We start from the raw sequence: 16,075 nt of genomic DNA on the forward strand, positions 1-16,075 counted from the left end.
CCGGCTTCCACCAGCTAATTGTAGCCCACACCCCTGCTTCATCTGGTCAGGGCTAAGATGAATGTGCAATTTGCATTATTTATGCCTTTTTCTCTATGTCTCAGGGATGTGTTTTTGCATAACATATGTAATATTCTGCTGACATGGAGAATTCATTTGGGTTGAGATGCTCAAAAGAGTCGGGGGGTAGAGGGTGGGGGGATCCTGGTTTGTGTAAATTCAAAAGCCATCAGACAGCTTTGCACGCATCTGTTTCTGGGGGAAAAGGAATATCTGGTGCTAGCTCTGGAAAATGGCTTTGCACAAGCATTCTTTGGATTGGATAGGAGAGCGCTTTTGCTTGAAGAGCTTTGATTCTATTTGAAGGATCACTTCCCTGCCTCTGAGAAGGCAGGCAAAGGGACTCAGACTTGTGTTGACCTGCAAGTTCAGGATCCTTGCTACATTGTAACCACAACTACAGAGCATCCACATGAGCAGGTCTTAGAGTGCATGTTATGGAATGTCCCCCTTTTTTTGAGAAAAATTGAGATTCAGAAACATCAAATGCTTGCCAAGTTCACAGTACTGCATATCAACTATTTAGACGGTACATCTGATCCATAAACCCCCTCCAATAGAGCAGCAACTGTGTTAAAAGAAGCTAGACGCTATTCTAAGCAATTGACACATTTTATCTTATTTGATCCTCATAAAATACCCATTCACTTGGACTTGCTTCAATCAATCTCCTTCATTTCAAAAATTGAGGCAAAGAGAGGTTAAATAGCTCACCCAGAGTTCGCCAGAGCGAAGTAGCTAAGCTGCAGCACAACCCCTGCTGGGCTGGCTCAAGAGTCCTTGGTCTCACAAGCCCATTTGACAGCCTAGATGAGGCACCCCTTCCCTGTGGAATGCTGGCCCAAGTGTTTATTCTGCCTCACAGGACGCAGGATCATCCTGCCCCTGATGATTTTCTTGGCTTCATTTCTGCTCCTCCCCAAATGCAACCTGGTGTTGACTGGGTCTTCCATCCACCTCTCCTTGAGCACCTAAGAAAGTGTCTGTGGGGCTGGGGAGATAGCTTGGTGATCTAAGCACCTGCCTGGCAAGTGCAAGGACTGGGGCTCGATCCCCAGCACTGCATACCATGCCAACCCGGGAACCCCAAGCACACTGTGCCAACCACTAAAACTGGGCATGGTGGGATATGCCTGAAATCCCAGCCCTGGGGAGGCTGAGACAGGAGGGTCACTATAAGTCCAAGCTGTGTAGCAAGACCCCGTACCAAATAAATTTAAGAAAAGCAAAGAAAGTGTCTGAAGCCTGGAGCACCTCCTTATACAGAGGGTCCCACACAGGGTTTAATGGGACATCTTCTCTCATTTCAGACTCACACTTTCCAAATATATCTCTGTGCCTTTGTCCTACCTAAGGTCTTGTGTCAGTCAGTGGTCCTCAGGCACTGTCCCCATCTAGTGATTCTCTTCCACAGGGGAAAGGGGATCTTTGGTAGTCACCATGTGGGGCGTGTATAACCACCGGGCCTGTGTCTACTGCAGAGTGACCACAGGACTTGAAAGCATTGCCCAAGACCAGAACTCATGCACCTCTATGCTTTTCTGTGACAGGGAAGCCCAGTGCTACTTGAGCCTACTGTGTATCTTTGCTCTTGACAGCCCTGTGCCCTGGCCTCGTTACCAGGCGCTACTCTTCTGCTCTTAACCTTTCTAGCATTCCTGTTCTGTTCTATACTATCACACAGCCTGACCACTCAGAGAATGGTGGAGTGAAGCTGATGTGTTGGGACAGTTAGCTAGTTCTGTGCACTTACCTCTTGAGGGGGACAGCGCTGACTTTCTTCCAGCAAGACTTTTGGCTCCAGGGTAAGCATGTGACTATGGATTGGTAGGTAGAGGGTCCCGTTTCAGACTAGAGCCAGGCATGGGATCCTGTCAGAGTCAAGAGCTGCAGAAAAGCTTTTCTTGCTTGGTTGAGAGAGAAGTAAGATTCTTTTCATTAGAACTCCTTTGAGAGACGGTGAGACACAGGATTTACCGGCAGCCATTGTGTCACCACAGAACCTGAGGAGCAGGAGGAGCTGGCCATGGTCATAGCCAAGGGGGGGAAACACATCAGGTCTTGGTGACTCTGCCTTTGCTCTTTCGTCAACCTGTGCCTGGAGCCACTGTTCTCCGGATGGCTGAGTGCCATGGACCACACCAGTACCTTTCTGCTTAAGCCAGTTTGATTTGGGCTCTGTATTTTGCAATGCAAAGTCTTCCTGAATGACGGCTGCACTTCACCAGCCTGAGTTTGCCACGTGACCTCAAGCCTTCTTTGTCTTTCAGTGTCCTCCTTTCTAAAGCTGAACTACCAAGAAGATGTAACGTATCTTGTCTGCGTCTCTTCTACAACATAAACTCCATAAAAGAAACAAATGAGCAAAACTCCTCACAGGTGAGGAGTATTCGAAGTGCTTGAATAAATCTGGGACACCATGGGCATTCACAAATATTGTGGAGTAAGAAATAAAGCTTTTTATAATTCCCTCAAGCAGTGTGGACCTTCCCCCTTCTTTGGGCTAAACAGGTCATCTTTATCAGGCTCAATTACAGTGGCTAGTTTACATACTTTTCTGTAAGCCATGAATTTCTTGACACTTCTGGAACTTACTTTTTATGTTCCCTGTGCCTAGCAGAGATTCTGGCATAAAGTGCAGACCCTAAATTATAAGTGATAAAGAAAATGAATAAAGTCAACAAAATACTCATTTCAGTGCACCAACTCCTGCTTTGTTACCATCCTCACTGAGGCCTAGTCTTTCACACCTTCTGATGTCATTTGTAATTACCACACAAGGCTCAGGCAATGAACAGAGGAGCCACCAGGGGCCAACAGCTTCTTATAAGTAACTACTGGAAAATAGTAGGGGACATATGCATACATTAGTCCACACAACAATCGCTCTTTGTAGGAAATACTTTTGAGTTCTCACAGAAAAGGAAACAGGAAATTGAAAAACTCCTACCAGCTAAGAACATAACTGAACTTATTCTATTAATAATCTTCACAATTTTTTTGGATTGAAAACTAAGGGAATGGCCACTAAAGGACCAAAGAAGAGAAAAAAGAGGATGAAGAAATGGGAAGGAAAGACTTGAGTGGTGTACCTTACTATGCAATCCATGAAGTAGATCTGTCAAAATATGGCTCCAGGGACTGGGGAGAGTGGAATAAGCGCTTCCGTGGCAAGTGCAAGGGCCTGAGTTCAATCCCCGGTTCCGCAAAAAAAAAAAAAAAAAAAAAAAAACGCTCCAAAATGCCTTTGTTCATCTTAAAGGATTCAGGTTATATTTGAGGGAACCAATGTCTGTCTTGGGCTATGAACATCTTTGGGGCAACAAGTGTGCCTACAACTCAACATGTAGAAGAGCCTCAAGCAGATGAGCCCACGCCCACTCTGGTGTGCTTCCAAGCCACTCCACCTGCCACATTATGACAATGGATGGCAATGGCCACTATTCACTATTCTACTGAAGCTCTCCTCGATCTGTACTTTCCAGGCCTGGAGAGCATTGTAGAAAGAAACCCAGTAGAGGACCCACTGCACCTCCCGCTGCGGGAGCTGTGAGGAAGCACAGTCTGGTAACTCCGCTCTGTTTTTCCTTCAGCATCCCACGCCCTCTGCTCCCACCCCCTAAATGGGGTTCTTTATCTGATGTGGTGACCACTCCTTCAGCCCACATGGTCTGCATGCCTTGTGTTGATGGGGTTGTCTCTGTTTTTCCATTGCCAGATGTTTGGGGACAAGAGCATGTTAGAAGGTGTCCCAAGGAACCGCTGAGTTCCAAACAAAATGCTTTTAGCTGCTAGTGTCCAGCTGGGCTCTTGGATATCACTTCCCATCCTTTGGGTGGAAGGTTGTTTGCTCACCTTCCACATAGCTTAGATGGAAAGGAAGACTCTGACTTAAACTTTTCAGCTTTGACAGTTAAGAAAGACACATAAATGAAGTATTATTTCCTAAAAGAAAATATTATTAGAAACTAAAGATGATTTTGCTTTCATATTTAATTAACAGCTTAAAGGAAATATAGAGGAAAGATCACACATCTTCAGTAAAATGCAAAGAGAGACAAAGAACAAAGAACTGGGCTAAAGGAGATTAGGAGATTTAAAGAGACATCATGTTGAATTCTGATTTGAACAAAATCCAACTCATTAAGAGATAAATATTCAGTAACTTTTATCTCTTGTTTCAGTGATATTCCCTAACTTTATAATAGATTGTTATTTGTTAAATGGCAATGGTAGTTCTACAATCGGAGGTACAGGATCTCAGGATAAATCCTGAGGGCATTTCACTGACCTTCTCAGACAAAAAAGCTACAACTCTTGTTGCACAGGTCCTGCTTTACCTTGGTCTTAATCATTCAGTAGAAAAGTATGAAGACGAAATATAAGAAATAAAGCCATGCTGTTAAGTTGAGCTGTGGGGGACTCAGGTCAATAATTTCTGACATTGCCAGTTAAACAGAAGACCCAATGCTATTATGGGCTACTGGAGTCTTTTAGAATATTTTGCTGAGTTTACACACCTATAATATTCAATAATGGAACTTAGAAAAAATGGGGTATACCTATGAATGTCCATTTTGTATCTGTGTATTCAAAGTGGTTGGGATAGATATATAGTTGCATTCTCTTAATGAATAGAATGATTTGTTCTAATGGTGTTTGTAAATAGGTCACAAGTTCACGTCTTGTACAGCAATTAACCACTAAGAAGAATATATGCAGTGTATTATTTGTTGAAACTGTACTTCTGATTTGATTTGAAACTGTCTCATTGCTATCTGTTTATCAATAAAACTTTGAAAAAAATGGCAATGGTAGAGTTTTTAATACAGAGCATTATAGGTGCAATGAATAAAAAGATTAATTTCAAATTATATACATATTTTCATTGCAGTGACACAAAATGAAGTGTTCAATGAAAGACTTTTTAGGCATTAAAATATGTTCCATAGGGATGAAATCACATGTGAGAAAAATATAAATAATACATTTATGTAAAGAAATACTATAAATTTGCAAGAGCTGTTTTTCCTATTTAAAATATAGTATTAAATGTTGTGATGCTTAGATTCTGTGATTGCATTTTAAAAGGTAATGCAATACTTCCCTTTTTAAATCTAAATACTTAAAATATGCCAAGGGCCAGCCAGGTAGCTCAGTGGATTAAAGTGCCTGCTTAGGTAGATGCAGAGACCTGGGTTCGATCCCTTGCGTGCTGCCCAGCCCCCACCCCCAGGTGCACTGAGATGGCTGTTGAGACCGGGCAGGGTGGTGTGTACCTGTAATTCCAGTGCTTGGGAGGCTGAAAACAGGAGGATCACTATGAGTCAGATCTGTGTAGTGAGACCCTGTAGACCCTGTGCTAAATACACTTTAAAAAATGCCAAAAATGATGTTCTTTGTAATGGTTGCAACTTATGATGAAAAAAATAAAAGTGCTTACCAAAATTGTGATAGTGTACATGGTTTCAAGATTCCTTCAGAGGAAATACAAACAAGAGTCCCAAAACCCTTCATAAATCTACCTCTGCTCCTTGATTTTTGAACTTTAATTCCTTTCCTTGCACAGTACAATAACCCTACCACCACCACCACTCTCTGTAGTTTAAGTTACCTGAAATTAAGCAACAATCTGAAAATGTTAAATGAAAAATACCAGAAGTAAGCAGAGAAGCATGATAAAATTTCTCCATCCCATTCCCTCCTGCCTGGGACAGGAATCATCTCTACAGCCCCTGTATCCACACTGTATAGGCTGCCTATTCACTATGGTAGTTGCAGAATAGCCATGTCAATTATCGGATTGACTTTTAGGGCACAACAATGGTTATGTTCAAGTAACTCTTGTGGTGTTTGATGGCGGCTCCATGTTAAAAGCAGTGATAGAAGGAGATAGCAGGACATACAGCATGGAAAAATGGATGAATGGGTTGGTACTGTCTGAGATGCAAACATCCAGTAGGGGCATTAAGATGTATCATCCATACATTTGGAGGGACTACTGTGTTTATTCATATTCTTCAGGATACATTTTATGAAACTGAATTTATATGACTCCAAAGCCTCTAATTGCTATGTCAGTGATAGGCTTGTGTTTCTCAGTTATCACGTCTTCATCTTTCATTTACTTCATGAATCTTAGCTGAGAAACAGCTGAGTTCAAATACTGTGCCAAGCTCTAGAGAAAGTTCTCTTGTCATAGGCCTAATAGTGATCAAATTATTAAGCTGCCTTTAGCTGATACAACTTGATAAGAATAGTGAGATTCTCCTGGAGTGGTCTTAGAAAGGTCTAGCTTAGCCATTACTGAAAATGAGTAAAGGATAAAAATGTTTCGAGAGCCACATCACTGTTCCAAAACTCTTAATTCTGCTCTGAATTGCAACACCTTTTTGGTTCTCTTGCTGCCCTCTGAAAAGACAGTTTGCATGAAAGTCAGTGAGAACACACTCTGAGAAACTCAAGTGGGATGACGGCTTATGAAGAAATATCAATATTCCAGGTCTGTCACTCTGGGCCCCTAGACTTTGCAAATGCTCGGAATATTACGTGTTCCGCAGATGATTTACCTGCAACAGTGTGACCAGCTCTGTTGAACAGAGTCAGCTATATTTTGGGGGCTTGGAAGATGACATTAATATTGCCCATATTTATCACTGAGACTAGACGCAAACACACAAGCTGCAGCTGTGAGCTCTGTGGACAGAGCCACAAGTGTGTACTGTTTTCTGATGCATGAATGATGCATATGTTAAACCCAACAAGGCTTTTTCTGAAAGTAATTTTTTACTCTCTGTTGCATATTTCTATCTACCTGCCTTTCTTAAACTACACACACTCATTTGAACATTCTGACACACAATTTTTTTTTGATTGTTCAGGGGAAGTCCCTGTTGAACTGAGACCATAGGAATGAATGGACAACTCACTATTCCTTCCTGTGTGACATGCAAGGCCTAACTCCTCTGGCAAGGTGCAGCTCACAAACCTAGTTTTTAAATTTGTGTGCTGGTCTTAGCAATCAGAGAACTACCCTTTGCTTTTTCTCTGAGTGATTCCTTTACAATATCAGAAAGAGAACTGGTCTCTTTGTTCTCAGAGACTGAATCGAAAGATCAAAATGCACATCCTGATTATCCTATTTATTTACCTACTCATTCAACAAATGTTTATGGACTATCTAAGTATGCAAAACCCTGGACCAAGCTGTATGAGAAATATCTGTATTTCATAGCTGGTGGATATTATTTTTCATAGATTGTGAAAACTTGTTAATTTGTCTGAATTTTGAATGTATCCACGGCAATGCTTTTATCTTTCTCAACAGTACCTAAAGCAATACTATGTTTTAGAACTATGTCTGCTTAGATCTGATGAACGACTACATAATCTGTGACCCTTCTGCTTCTATGTAATACAATGGAGTAAACCTGAAAATCAGCAGGCCTTCCATTTATTACCAACTTTTCAAACAACAGAATCTTTGAATTGGGGGTATGTTTCATTTCTTTTGCTCTCCCTGGCCATAGTTATTCTGTAATTCATAAATTCAAAAATTACTTTTTATGGATGTAATATGTGTGTGTGTGTGTGTGTGTGTGTGTGTGTGTGTGTGTGTGTGCTTTGCTTTTAACCAAAGGGTTTCATTGGGAAATTGATGTTTGAGGTGCTGTTAAAGCCTTCATTTGAGGAGAATGTTTCTTAGAAAAGAAAACATATCCATGGAAGCCAGTTGACAATATTTTTTTTCACAAAAATAAAGGTTATTTAGTCAAACATTTACTGAGTCCCTATAATCAGCCAAACGCTGTGGGATGCTGTTATAAGGCAGGAGACAGAAATAAACCAATGGGAGATAGATAGATAGATAGATAGATAGATAGATAGATAGATAGATAGATAGATAGGTGATAGACAGATAAAAAATAGACAGATGGGGAAAACATTTTAATGCTCATGTAAGGAAGCATGAATGTTTTCTGGAGCTGAAACCCCAGGTTATCAACATGAAATCTGCATCATCTCGCATTTATCTTTATGCATTTACCTGCACAAAGGCTTGTTATTTACCTGTATGTTTGCCTTTACCTAAACAAAAACTCTTTTCCTTTCTCTTTTAAAACAACTCCAGGTAAAACTCAGAATACTAGTGACCCAAAACCTGATTAACAGGCAACTCCATCTTCTGGGGAATGACAAGGATAGGAATTGAACATTTTACAGTCAGTTGAATTTCCCATGCCTCCTACAACTGCCCTGGTTGGTTTTCACCAAGTGGGGGGTGCCTGAGCCCATCCTCCTTCCATAGAGCTTGGCGCTTCCCCTTCCCTGCTCCATTTTCCCTCTCTCCCTCCTCAGTCTTCCAATTGGCCCTCAGAATCCTTCACCTTTAATCTCCTTATTAAGGAGTTCCCTTTTATTTGAACTACAAACTTATGGTTGTTGTTGTTATTATTATTATTATCATTATTATTATTTTTATTTTAGGGAAGGGTCTACAGGATGTTCAGGGTCTCACTACATAGATCAAACTCATAGTGATCCTCCTGTTTATAGCTTCTCAAGAGCTGGGATTACAGGCGCGTGCCACCATGCCCAGTCTCAACTGCCTTCTCAGCCTGCCCCAGGGGTGGGGCCGGTGGGGTGGGGCCAGTAGGGTGGGGCCTGCAAGGCATGCCTTGGGATTGAACCCCTGGCACCTATGCCTGCTTGCAGGAGTTTTAATCTGCTGACCTATTTGGCTGACCCTTGACTTGCAAACTTATGAGACATAGAGTATACACTGAAAATAATCTCTCTATGTCAAGAAAGGAAAAAAGAAAAGGATGATAGGTTTGCTTCCTGAATATTCTTATGATGCAAAGCTTGAAATTACACCATGGAGAGTTGAGAAAGTTCAACCCTAGGTCTCCCCTCTTAGAAATATCTGGGAATGATGAATCTCAATCTATATTTTTTGTCACACAACATGTGACAATTGATAGTCACATGAATGATGGCCTATTGTGGGTCACCTTACCTGGAATTCTCAGAGCTCTTTCCAACTACCTTCCCTTCTCACCTGGCATCCAAGGGATTCAATGTAAAGTCTTTAAAGAAATAATGGTGGATGCATTGTAATTTCTGGGAAAGAAGGCAATAAATTTCTTGAAAACTCGGCTATTTTACTTTCAGTAGATTTCTTGGGACAAGTCAGTTTGTGAATGTCTCAACGTTACCCCTCAGCCCCAATGCATGCTCCAGGAGAGATTGTGAACCACCCCACTGCAGATCTGGAAGTCCAAATCCAAAGAGGCAGGAGCTCTTCCTTTAGTGAGCACCTGGAATTGGCCCATTTTTACCTTGTGACCCATAGAGCATCCATAAGACTTCTCAACCGAAGAGACATAGAAACACTGCCAACATAGAAAGAAAAATCACCCATTCTAAATACATCCATTTAGGTTTTTAAAAAGCACAGATGGAAAACAATTTATTTCTAGTAAATTTATGCTGCCTGATTTTTAAACCAATCAAATCTTGAGGCTTTCCTTTTGAGGGGTTAAAATAACAGCCTATCACCCAACCACCTAGTGATGCAGACATGTTGTTTATCTGAGATTCAATTTGAATTGAGTGGTTTGTATTTCACATGAGGCTCACGAAATACTTTATATCCACCATTTCAAGAGATAAATAGTTAATGCAGTAATGATAGAAATCCAATTACTGGGCAACCTATTAAAAAGGAGGATTCTGGGGTTTCTTACCATCTCAAAAAACACAGTACAGAACAGAGCACTGCTTGTGTCTGCGGGAGGAGAGCTGCATGCACAGCCATATAGGACAAGAGGAAGCACCCAGGGACCCAATAGAAGATCAAAGCAGGATCAAAGCATCCTCAAGATCCCAAGGACACAATGGGCCCCTGTACTGGGTCACCCTGTACACCCCTTGAGAAAGCTGACCCTAGTCAATCTTCCCTCAGAGCCTCCAAGAAAGTAGAGAATAGACTGCAGTTCATTCAATATTTTGAAAAAGATACTATTCTGACAGAGGACCCAATTATTTCCCATTTTCTTTCCTTTGCATCCCAGGCAGGACTTTCCTGTAAATTCTCCTAAACCAATGTAAATATTTACAGGTGGGAAGTGGTACTAGGTTCCTTGATAAACTCAAAGAAAAGTTAAATGTGCACAAATGCATATGGACCATTTAATCACAGTATCTGGAATATGAAAACATATTATCTCCCCCCTACCCTCTTTTTTTGGCCTCAAAATTTGATCCAAGTCTGGGAGTTAAGAGTCCCATTTTGTGTAATCAGGTTCTGGTTGAACATGATTGCTGAATTATTTTAAATTGAAGACACATGTCTGGGGGTTGCACTGTATGTATTATTTCATGATGGTGTCCATTAGGTCTTATCCACAGGGGCTATCTTCAACTTTTGCCACATTTAATGCATTCTTTATACATCAGTATTTGCAAATGGTGAATCATATACAAGGAAAAAATGGTGGGAATATGGTACTCGTTAAGGGTAATTTCTTGAATTATCTTGAATGCATTATTCAGATTTGTTTCCAGTCTCTCCTGCTAAGGGTCCTGATGCTGGTTAGAAAAGTTCTTGGAGAGACAAAAAAAAGAATATTTTACAGATTATAACAATGTATAAATAAATACAACCTCAGCAATGGTACAAAGCTCTTTTGCAAGGCTACATCTTTGAAGACTTTGCAACTGAATCAACATTTACTTTAACACTGTGCCAGCCCTGAACACTTTAAATGTCTTAATTGCAGATCTAAATTGCTGCCACTGCCACAAGCTTTTCACTTTGCATGCATTTGTCCCTGAACCAAGGTTTTGTCAGCTTTCACCTCCAAAGGGCAGCCTGTCTACTTTATAAATTGCTGCATTTTGTGAAGGGCCCCCATGTGACTTGAAGGTCACTCATGTCTGTGAGTGGTCAGGGTAAGGAGGACTGAAAGGCTGAGTGGGTCTATTGACCCAACCACACCAGATGTGACTCTAACCCAAAGGTGTCCCCCTTGTTATAAGCTGTGGTTGTTCACTCATGATGCTTTATAGGAGTAGAACTCATGTACTATGAGACCTTTACAATTTGATGATGTTTAATTTATAGAGTTGAACAATCATTACTGCAATCTAATTTTCAGAAAATTATATCACCCCCAAAAGAAACATCACATCCATTTGCAATCATTCCTCATTTCCACCTTCAGCTCTAACCAGCCCTTAAAGTTGCTATTATTGATGTAGATTTGCCCTTTCTGGACATTTCATAAAAGTGGAATCATACCATATGAGGTCTTCTCTGCCTGACTTTTCTGACCTAGAATAACAGATTCATCCATGCTTCAAAATGCATCAGTGCTTAGCTTCACTACTAAGTATTGATCCACCACGTAGATATACCACATTTAGTTTGCCCCAGGATCAGCTGATGGGCATTTATTTGGGTTGCTTCTGATTGTGGCAATTATAAAAAAATACCTCTTGGAACATCTGTGTACAAACAGGTTTGAGTGATTGAACCTGAAGTTCAATTACTATTGTGATTCACAGGATACTTTCATTTGTGTTGAAAGTTTTTTTTTGTTTGTTTGTTTTTGTTTTTTTAAGGAAACTATCCATGTGCCTGTTAACACTGTCCATTGGAATGGAACATTCCAGAATGAAGTGGGCAACTGGGTGCTTCAAAACTGACATCAGAATGAGAACCTTGTTGATTTCAGGGCAGGAAGTGGTTAAGACTAAGAAAACGTAGAGTTGGAAAGAAGGTTTGTGACTAAGAGCAGCAGCGTTCCAGCATTCCTGCCAGTCACAGCAAAGAGGTCCAAGAACTCAGACCCACAGCTCCCACAGCATCCTAGGCTGCCCGGTCCCTGGAAGTCCTGCTGACTCGAATAACATGGAGGCTGCTCAGGGAGAAGTCAAGTTGGAAGTGGCAGGGGAGGTGAGCAGGTCATAACATGGGAACAGAGTTGTCAGGCTTTGTTTATGTACATGCCTTTGAAGACTTCGGCAATGGATAGGAGTGCCTGCCACTCCTGTCATCAAGGAATGAGCGTTGTACCTGTTGGGGAAGCTGCTGTATTACAAAACACCTTTGCAAATTGTCCCAAGTCACACGCCTAGAGCCATGAAAATCTCTGGTTGTAAGAAATTAGTTTTGAATGAATCATCATAGAAAGCCGGTCATGGGAGAAAACTTGTCTGTGAAATGTGACCTTGATCAAAGATAAATATGAGCATCTCGTCTTGGCCTCAGTTTCCCCATTGTGAAATGAAGGGTGTGAGCATCGTTACTCCCACTTGAGATGTTTCCCTGTCTCCCCTTTCCCCACACCTAGCATTCTGCTTCTCTAGTGACTTTAAAAACTTATGCTTTTGAAACCCACATTAAAAGTTAAACCAGTACCATCCTGCTAGCAATCAACTTACTAATATCAAGAGACAAAGACTAGAACACCAACTGGTGTATAATTAGCACTTGGAACACAATTTTTTAAAATGTCACCCAGTGTCCCAGTCGTACCCAACTCTATTTTGCAGATATGAAAATTGTTGCTGATTTGTTCTACTTATTCTCTTGCAGGTTGTTTAGCTTCTTTGTGTCAGAGTTGGGAATTGAACCAACATTTTAGGGCTTCCAAACCTTTATGGTATCAATTAGTCCAGATTGCCTGAGAGCAAAGAAAATAATCATTCAAGGACTTGTTTAAAATAAGCCACATATTTTAAAAATTCTGACTCATTGGCCCAAAATGTGTTCATTGTTGTTTGTTTTGCTTTGGTTTGGTTTGGGGAGGTTTTTTTGGTACTGTGGATTGAAAACAAGTCTCTCTTTTTCTTTATTTTTGCTTTGTGGTTTAGGTTCTTTTTAAAATAGTGAGGCCCTAATGGAGAAAGAAGATTCAGGGTAGTTAAAGTTTGCTATAGATTGGTGATGGTGATAAGCTTCCAGGAATAAGGAATGTTCCTATTGAGAAGAATCTCAGCATCTCCTTCTCTCCCTTGTCTCCATTGTCTGTATTTTCTCTCCCCCAGGATGCAATGCGGCATCTCCTGGCCAAGCTTTCAGACATTCCACCAGCTCCTGCAGGCATAGCAGGCTTTCATTAGGAAATTCAAGTACATCTGTTGCTGGAAGCCAGCAGCCTCCCTGTGGCAAGAGCCAGTCATGGAGTTCACAGGGACACCTGCTCCTTTGAACTTCATGCAGAGCTTCTCAGAGCCCTGGCATCCGAACTGTCCTCCAAAGCCAGTGGCCATCCTGATAGTGGAAGAAATATGGGGACAGATGGTATGAAATTGAAATCACATAATCACTGCACTTTCTCAGATATTGGCCTGTTCCTTTGGCAAATCTCCATGAAGCTCTGTGGCACGCACGCCAGCTTTGCTGGAGGTCAACAATGTGCACATGGATATCTGCATATCAGGGCTGGTGGAGAGGTGGCCCATTACAAAGGACATTGCATTAATGTCCTGTGGTCTCTCCATGACAATCAGAACCACACATGCTTCTGAAGAAGCCCACATGCCCCTGGACAAGGTCTCTTTCCACATACAGAACCATCTGTTTCAGAAATATGACTCTGTATTAGTAGGAAGTCATTCTGTTTTAGAAAGGGAGCCTGGCCTTTGAACAAAAGGAAAAAGTTTTAACCCTCTTCCTAATTTTTCAACCTTGAATTTAGCTTAAACATACTTCATGGAAAAAGCCATCAGAAGTAACTGTTTGGCATTGTGGGAAGATCCCAACATCTCCATTTGATTTTTCTATAGATGTCAGACAGCCTTTCTTTGCTTCACCTCTCTCACTTGTAAACCAGAACAGTCAGTGTTCATCCCATAAACTAACATTTGGCTTCCTCAGACTGCATTCTTGTCAATCTCAGCAACTCCTGCATGGGACCGGAGAGAGTGAGAGAAGGAGGAAGGGTCCCCTGGTTCTCCATGGAAGGCTGGATGGCACCCGTTCCCGCCACAGTCTGCACAGGGTTGACTCCACTTCTTCCAATCACCAACTTTCGTAGATGCCAGCAAAGGCATGTGGAGCGATCGGGACACTTTGTTTGGAATCAACTCCGAGCCTGCTGATGTTAGCTTACTTTTATGGCAAAGTGTTACATTTCCTCCTTTCCTAAATATTTCAAAATGGTGCAAATAGTGTGTAAGTCCATAAACATAACAGTGTGTTGGGTTCTTCAAACACAGGCATTTTAAGAATATATGAAATGGCATGTTACATTTCTCCAAGCTGCCTTCAAAAAGACAAACATAATTCATTAAAAGATGCTTATCTAATCTTACTCCACTGTCATCCAAACAGAGCAGAGTAGGGAGCTGGAGTTTGATGATTTGTGTCTAAAACTCCCTGCTCTACTGCTTACTACTTGGATGATTAAAAAAGAGTTTGAGCTTTGGTTCGTTATTTGCAAACATCAGCGTGATAACTGTAGCAATGATGATAGCAACTTCAAAGGATTACTGTGAAAATTAGATGAGTTACCTGCATGCTAAACTATAAAGCCCTTAAGTAAAAGTCACTATGACGTATGGAGGGGGGAACAGTAAATTCGCCAAAACATCTGGAAAAGTTTTGTCTTTTGTATAGAGTTGTCCATAGGGAAAAATGTAGAGAAAAATTCCAAAAACAGTGAGATAAGCGAGCTCATTTGAACATCTTCCTTGTCTGCATTTCTTTTCTTTCTGATTATGTCTCTAAAACTTCCTCAAATCCTGAACAGATTTCTGTATGCCTCATAACCACAGAGACAGTGCTGTTGAAAGCATTCAAAATTGTGTCAAAGAAATCTCGCCTTCTTCTCTCTCTCTCCCAACACATTGTCCATAGAGGTCAGATACAATTTTCCTGCAAGATGTACACTGTTGGGAAGGTGTTTAAAAGTTTCTTTTGACTTCTGCTAGCCTGCAGATTAAACTATGCCTCTATGTTAGAATGCCAGGGAATCTTTGAGAAATGAGAAACTGGAGCCAAATGTGGATAGTCGGAGAACAGTATCTGTCGATTCAGGCTTTGACAGTATCCTCTCCATCATGGTTGACTGTAATGGAGTCATCAGTTTCTTACATTATTATTAGAACTACTGGAGTCCCGAGTTTGTAAATTAATCAGCAGCACAATATTCCATTAATAATTGATTCCAAGCCCAGGCCCATTGTGTGAGCAGGCATTGATCACATCCTTCAATGAACCACCACACCGCGGTTCTCCCGGGGAGTCTGAGTCCTCTAGGCCTCTGTAAGTTGAAAGTACCAAGAGGCTTTCTTTTCCCTGTTTCTGATAAGAAAGCTCAGGGACCAGGACATGAGAAGACATGATATTAAAAAGATAAACTGGGCCTAGTGGTGCATGCCTGCAATCCCAGCACCTGGGAGACCAAGGCAGGAGGATCACCATGAGTTCAAGGCCAGCCTGAAATACACAGTGAGACCCTGGTACACAAAAGACAAAATAATAGCAATATTAATACTAATACTACTAATAATCAGCTTAACCCATAACTGTCAGGCCAACTAATACTACTAATAATAATGCAAAGATAAGAGCCTTGATTGGGAGAAAAGAAGATTCAGATGGCTGAGATGGTATTTTGGTTAAAGGTCCTTCTTAAATTTGTCTGCAATACTAAAGATCTCTGGGAAAGGTATAGTCTTTTGTGCACAAAATAAGCTTTAAAAAAACCTTCACTTTCATCTAGATACTATGGAGAAAAGCAGCAAGGCTTTGTAATTCTGCTGGCCAGGCAGATCTGAGCTTTCCCAGAGAAGGGTGGCCAGGGACACTCTCTTACTCATATCCTCATTACTGAGACAAAATACCCAGCACCTGAAACCTATAGGAGGAGGAAGAGGAGAAGGAGGAGGAGGAGGAGTTGACTTTGTCTCCCAGCTTCACTCCATGGTCAAATGGCCCCACAGAGGAAGCAACATGACAAAAGGGCAGGAAAAGCTGTTAAACTCATGGCAGCCATGAAGG

This window comes from Octodon degus, unplaced genomic scaffold, assembly GCF_000260255.1.
Source record: "Octodon degus isolate 3935 unplaced genomic scaffold, OctDeg1.0 scaffold00015, whole genome shotgun sequence".
Lineage (NCBI taxonomy): Eukaryota > Metazoa > Chordata > Mammalia > Rodentia > Octodontidae > Octodon > Octodon degus.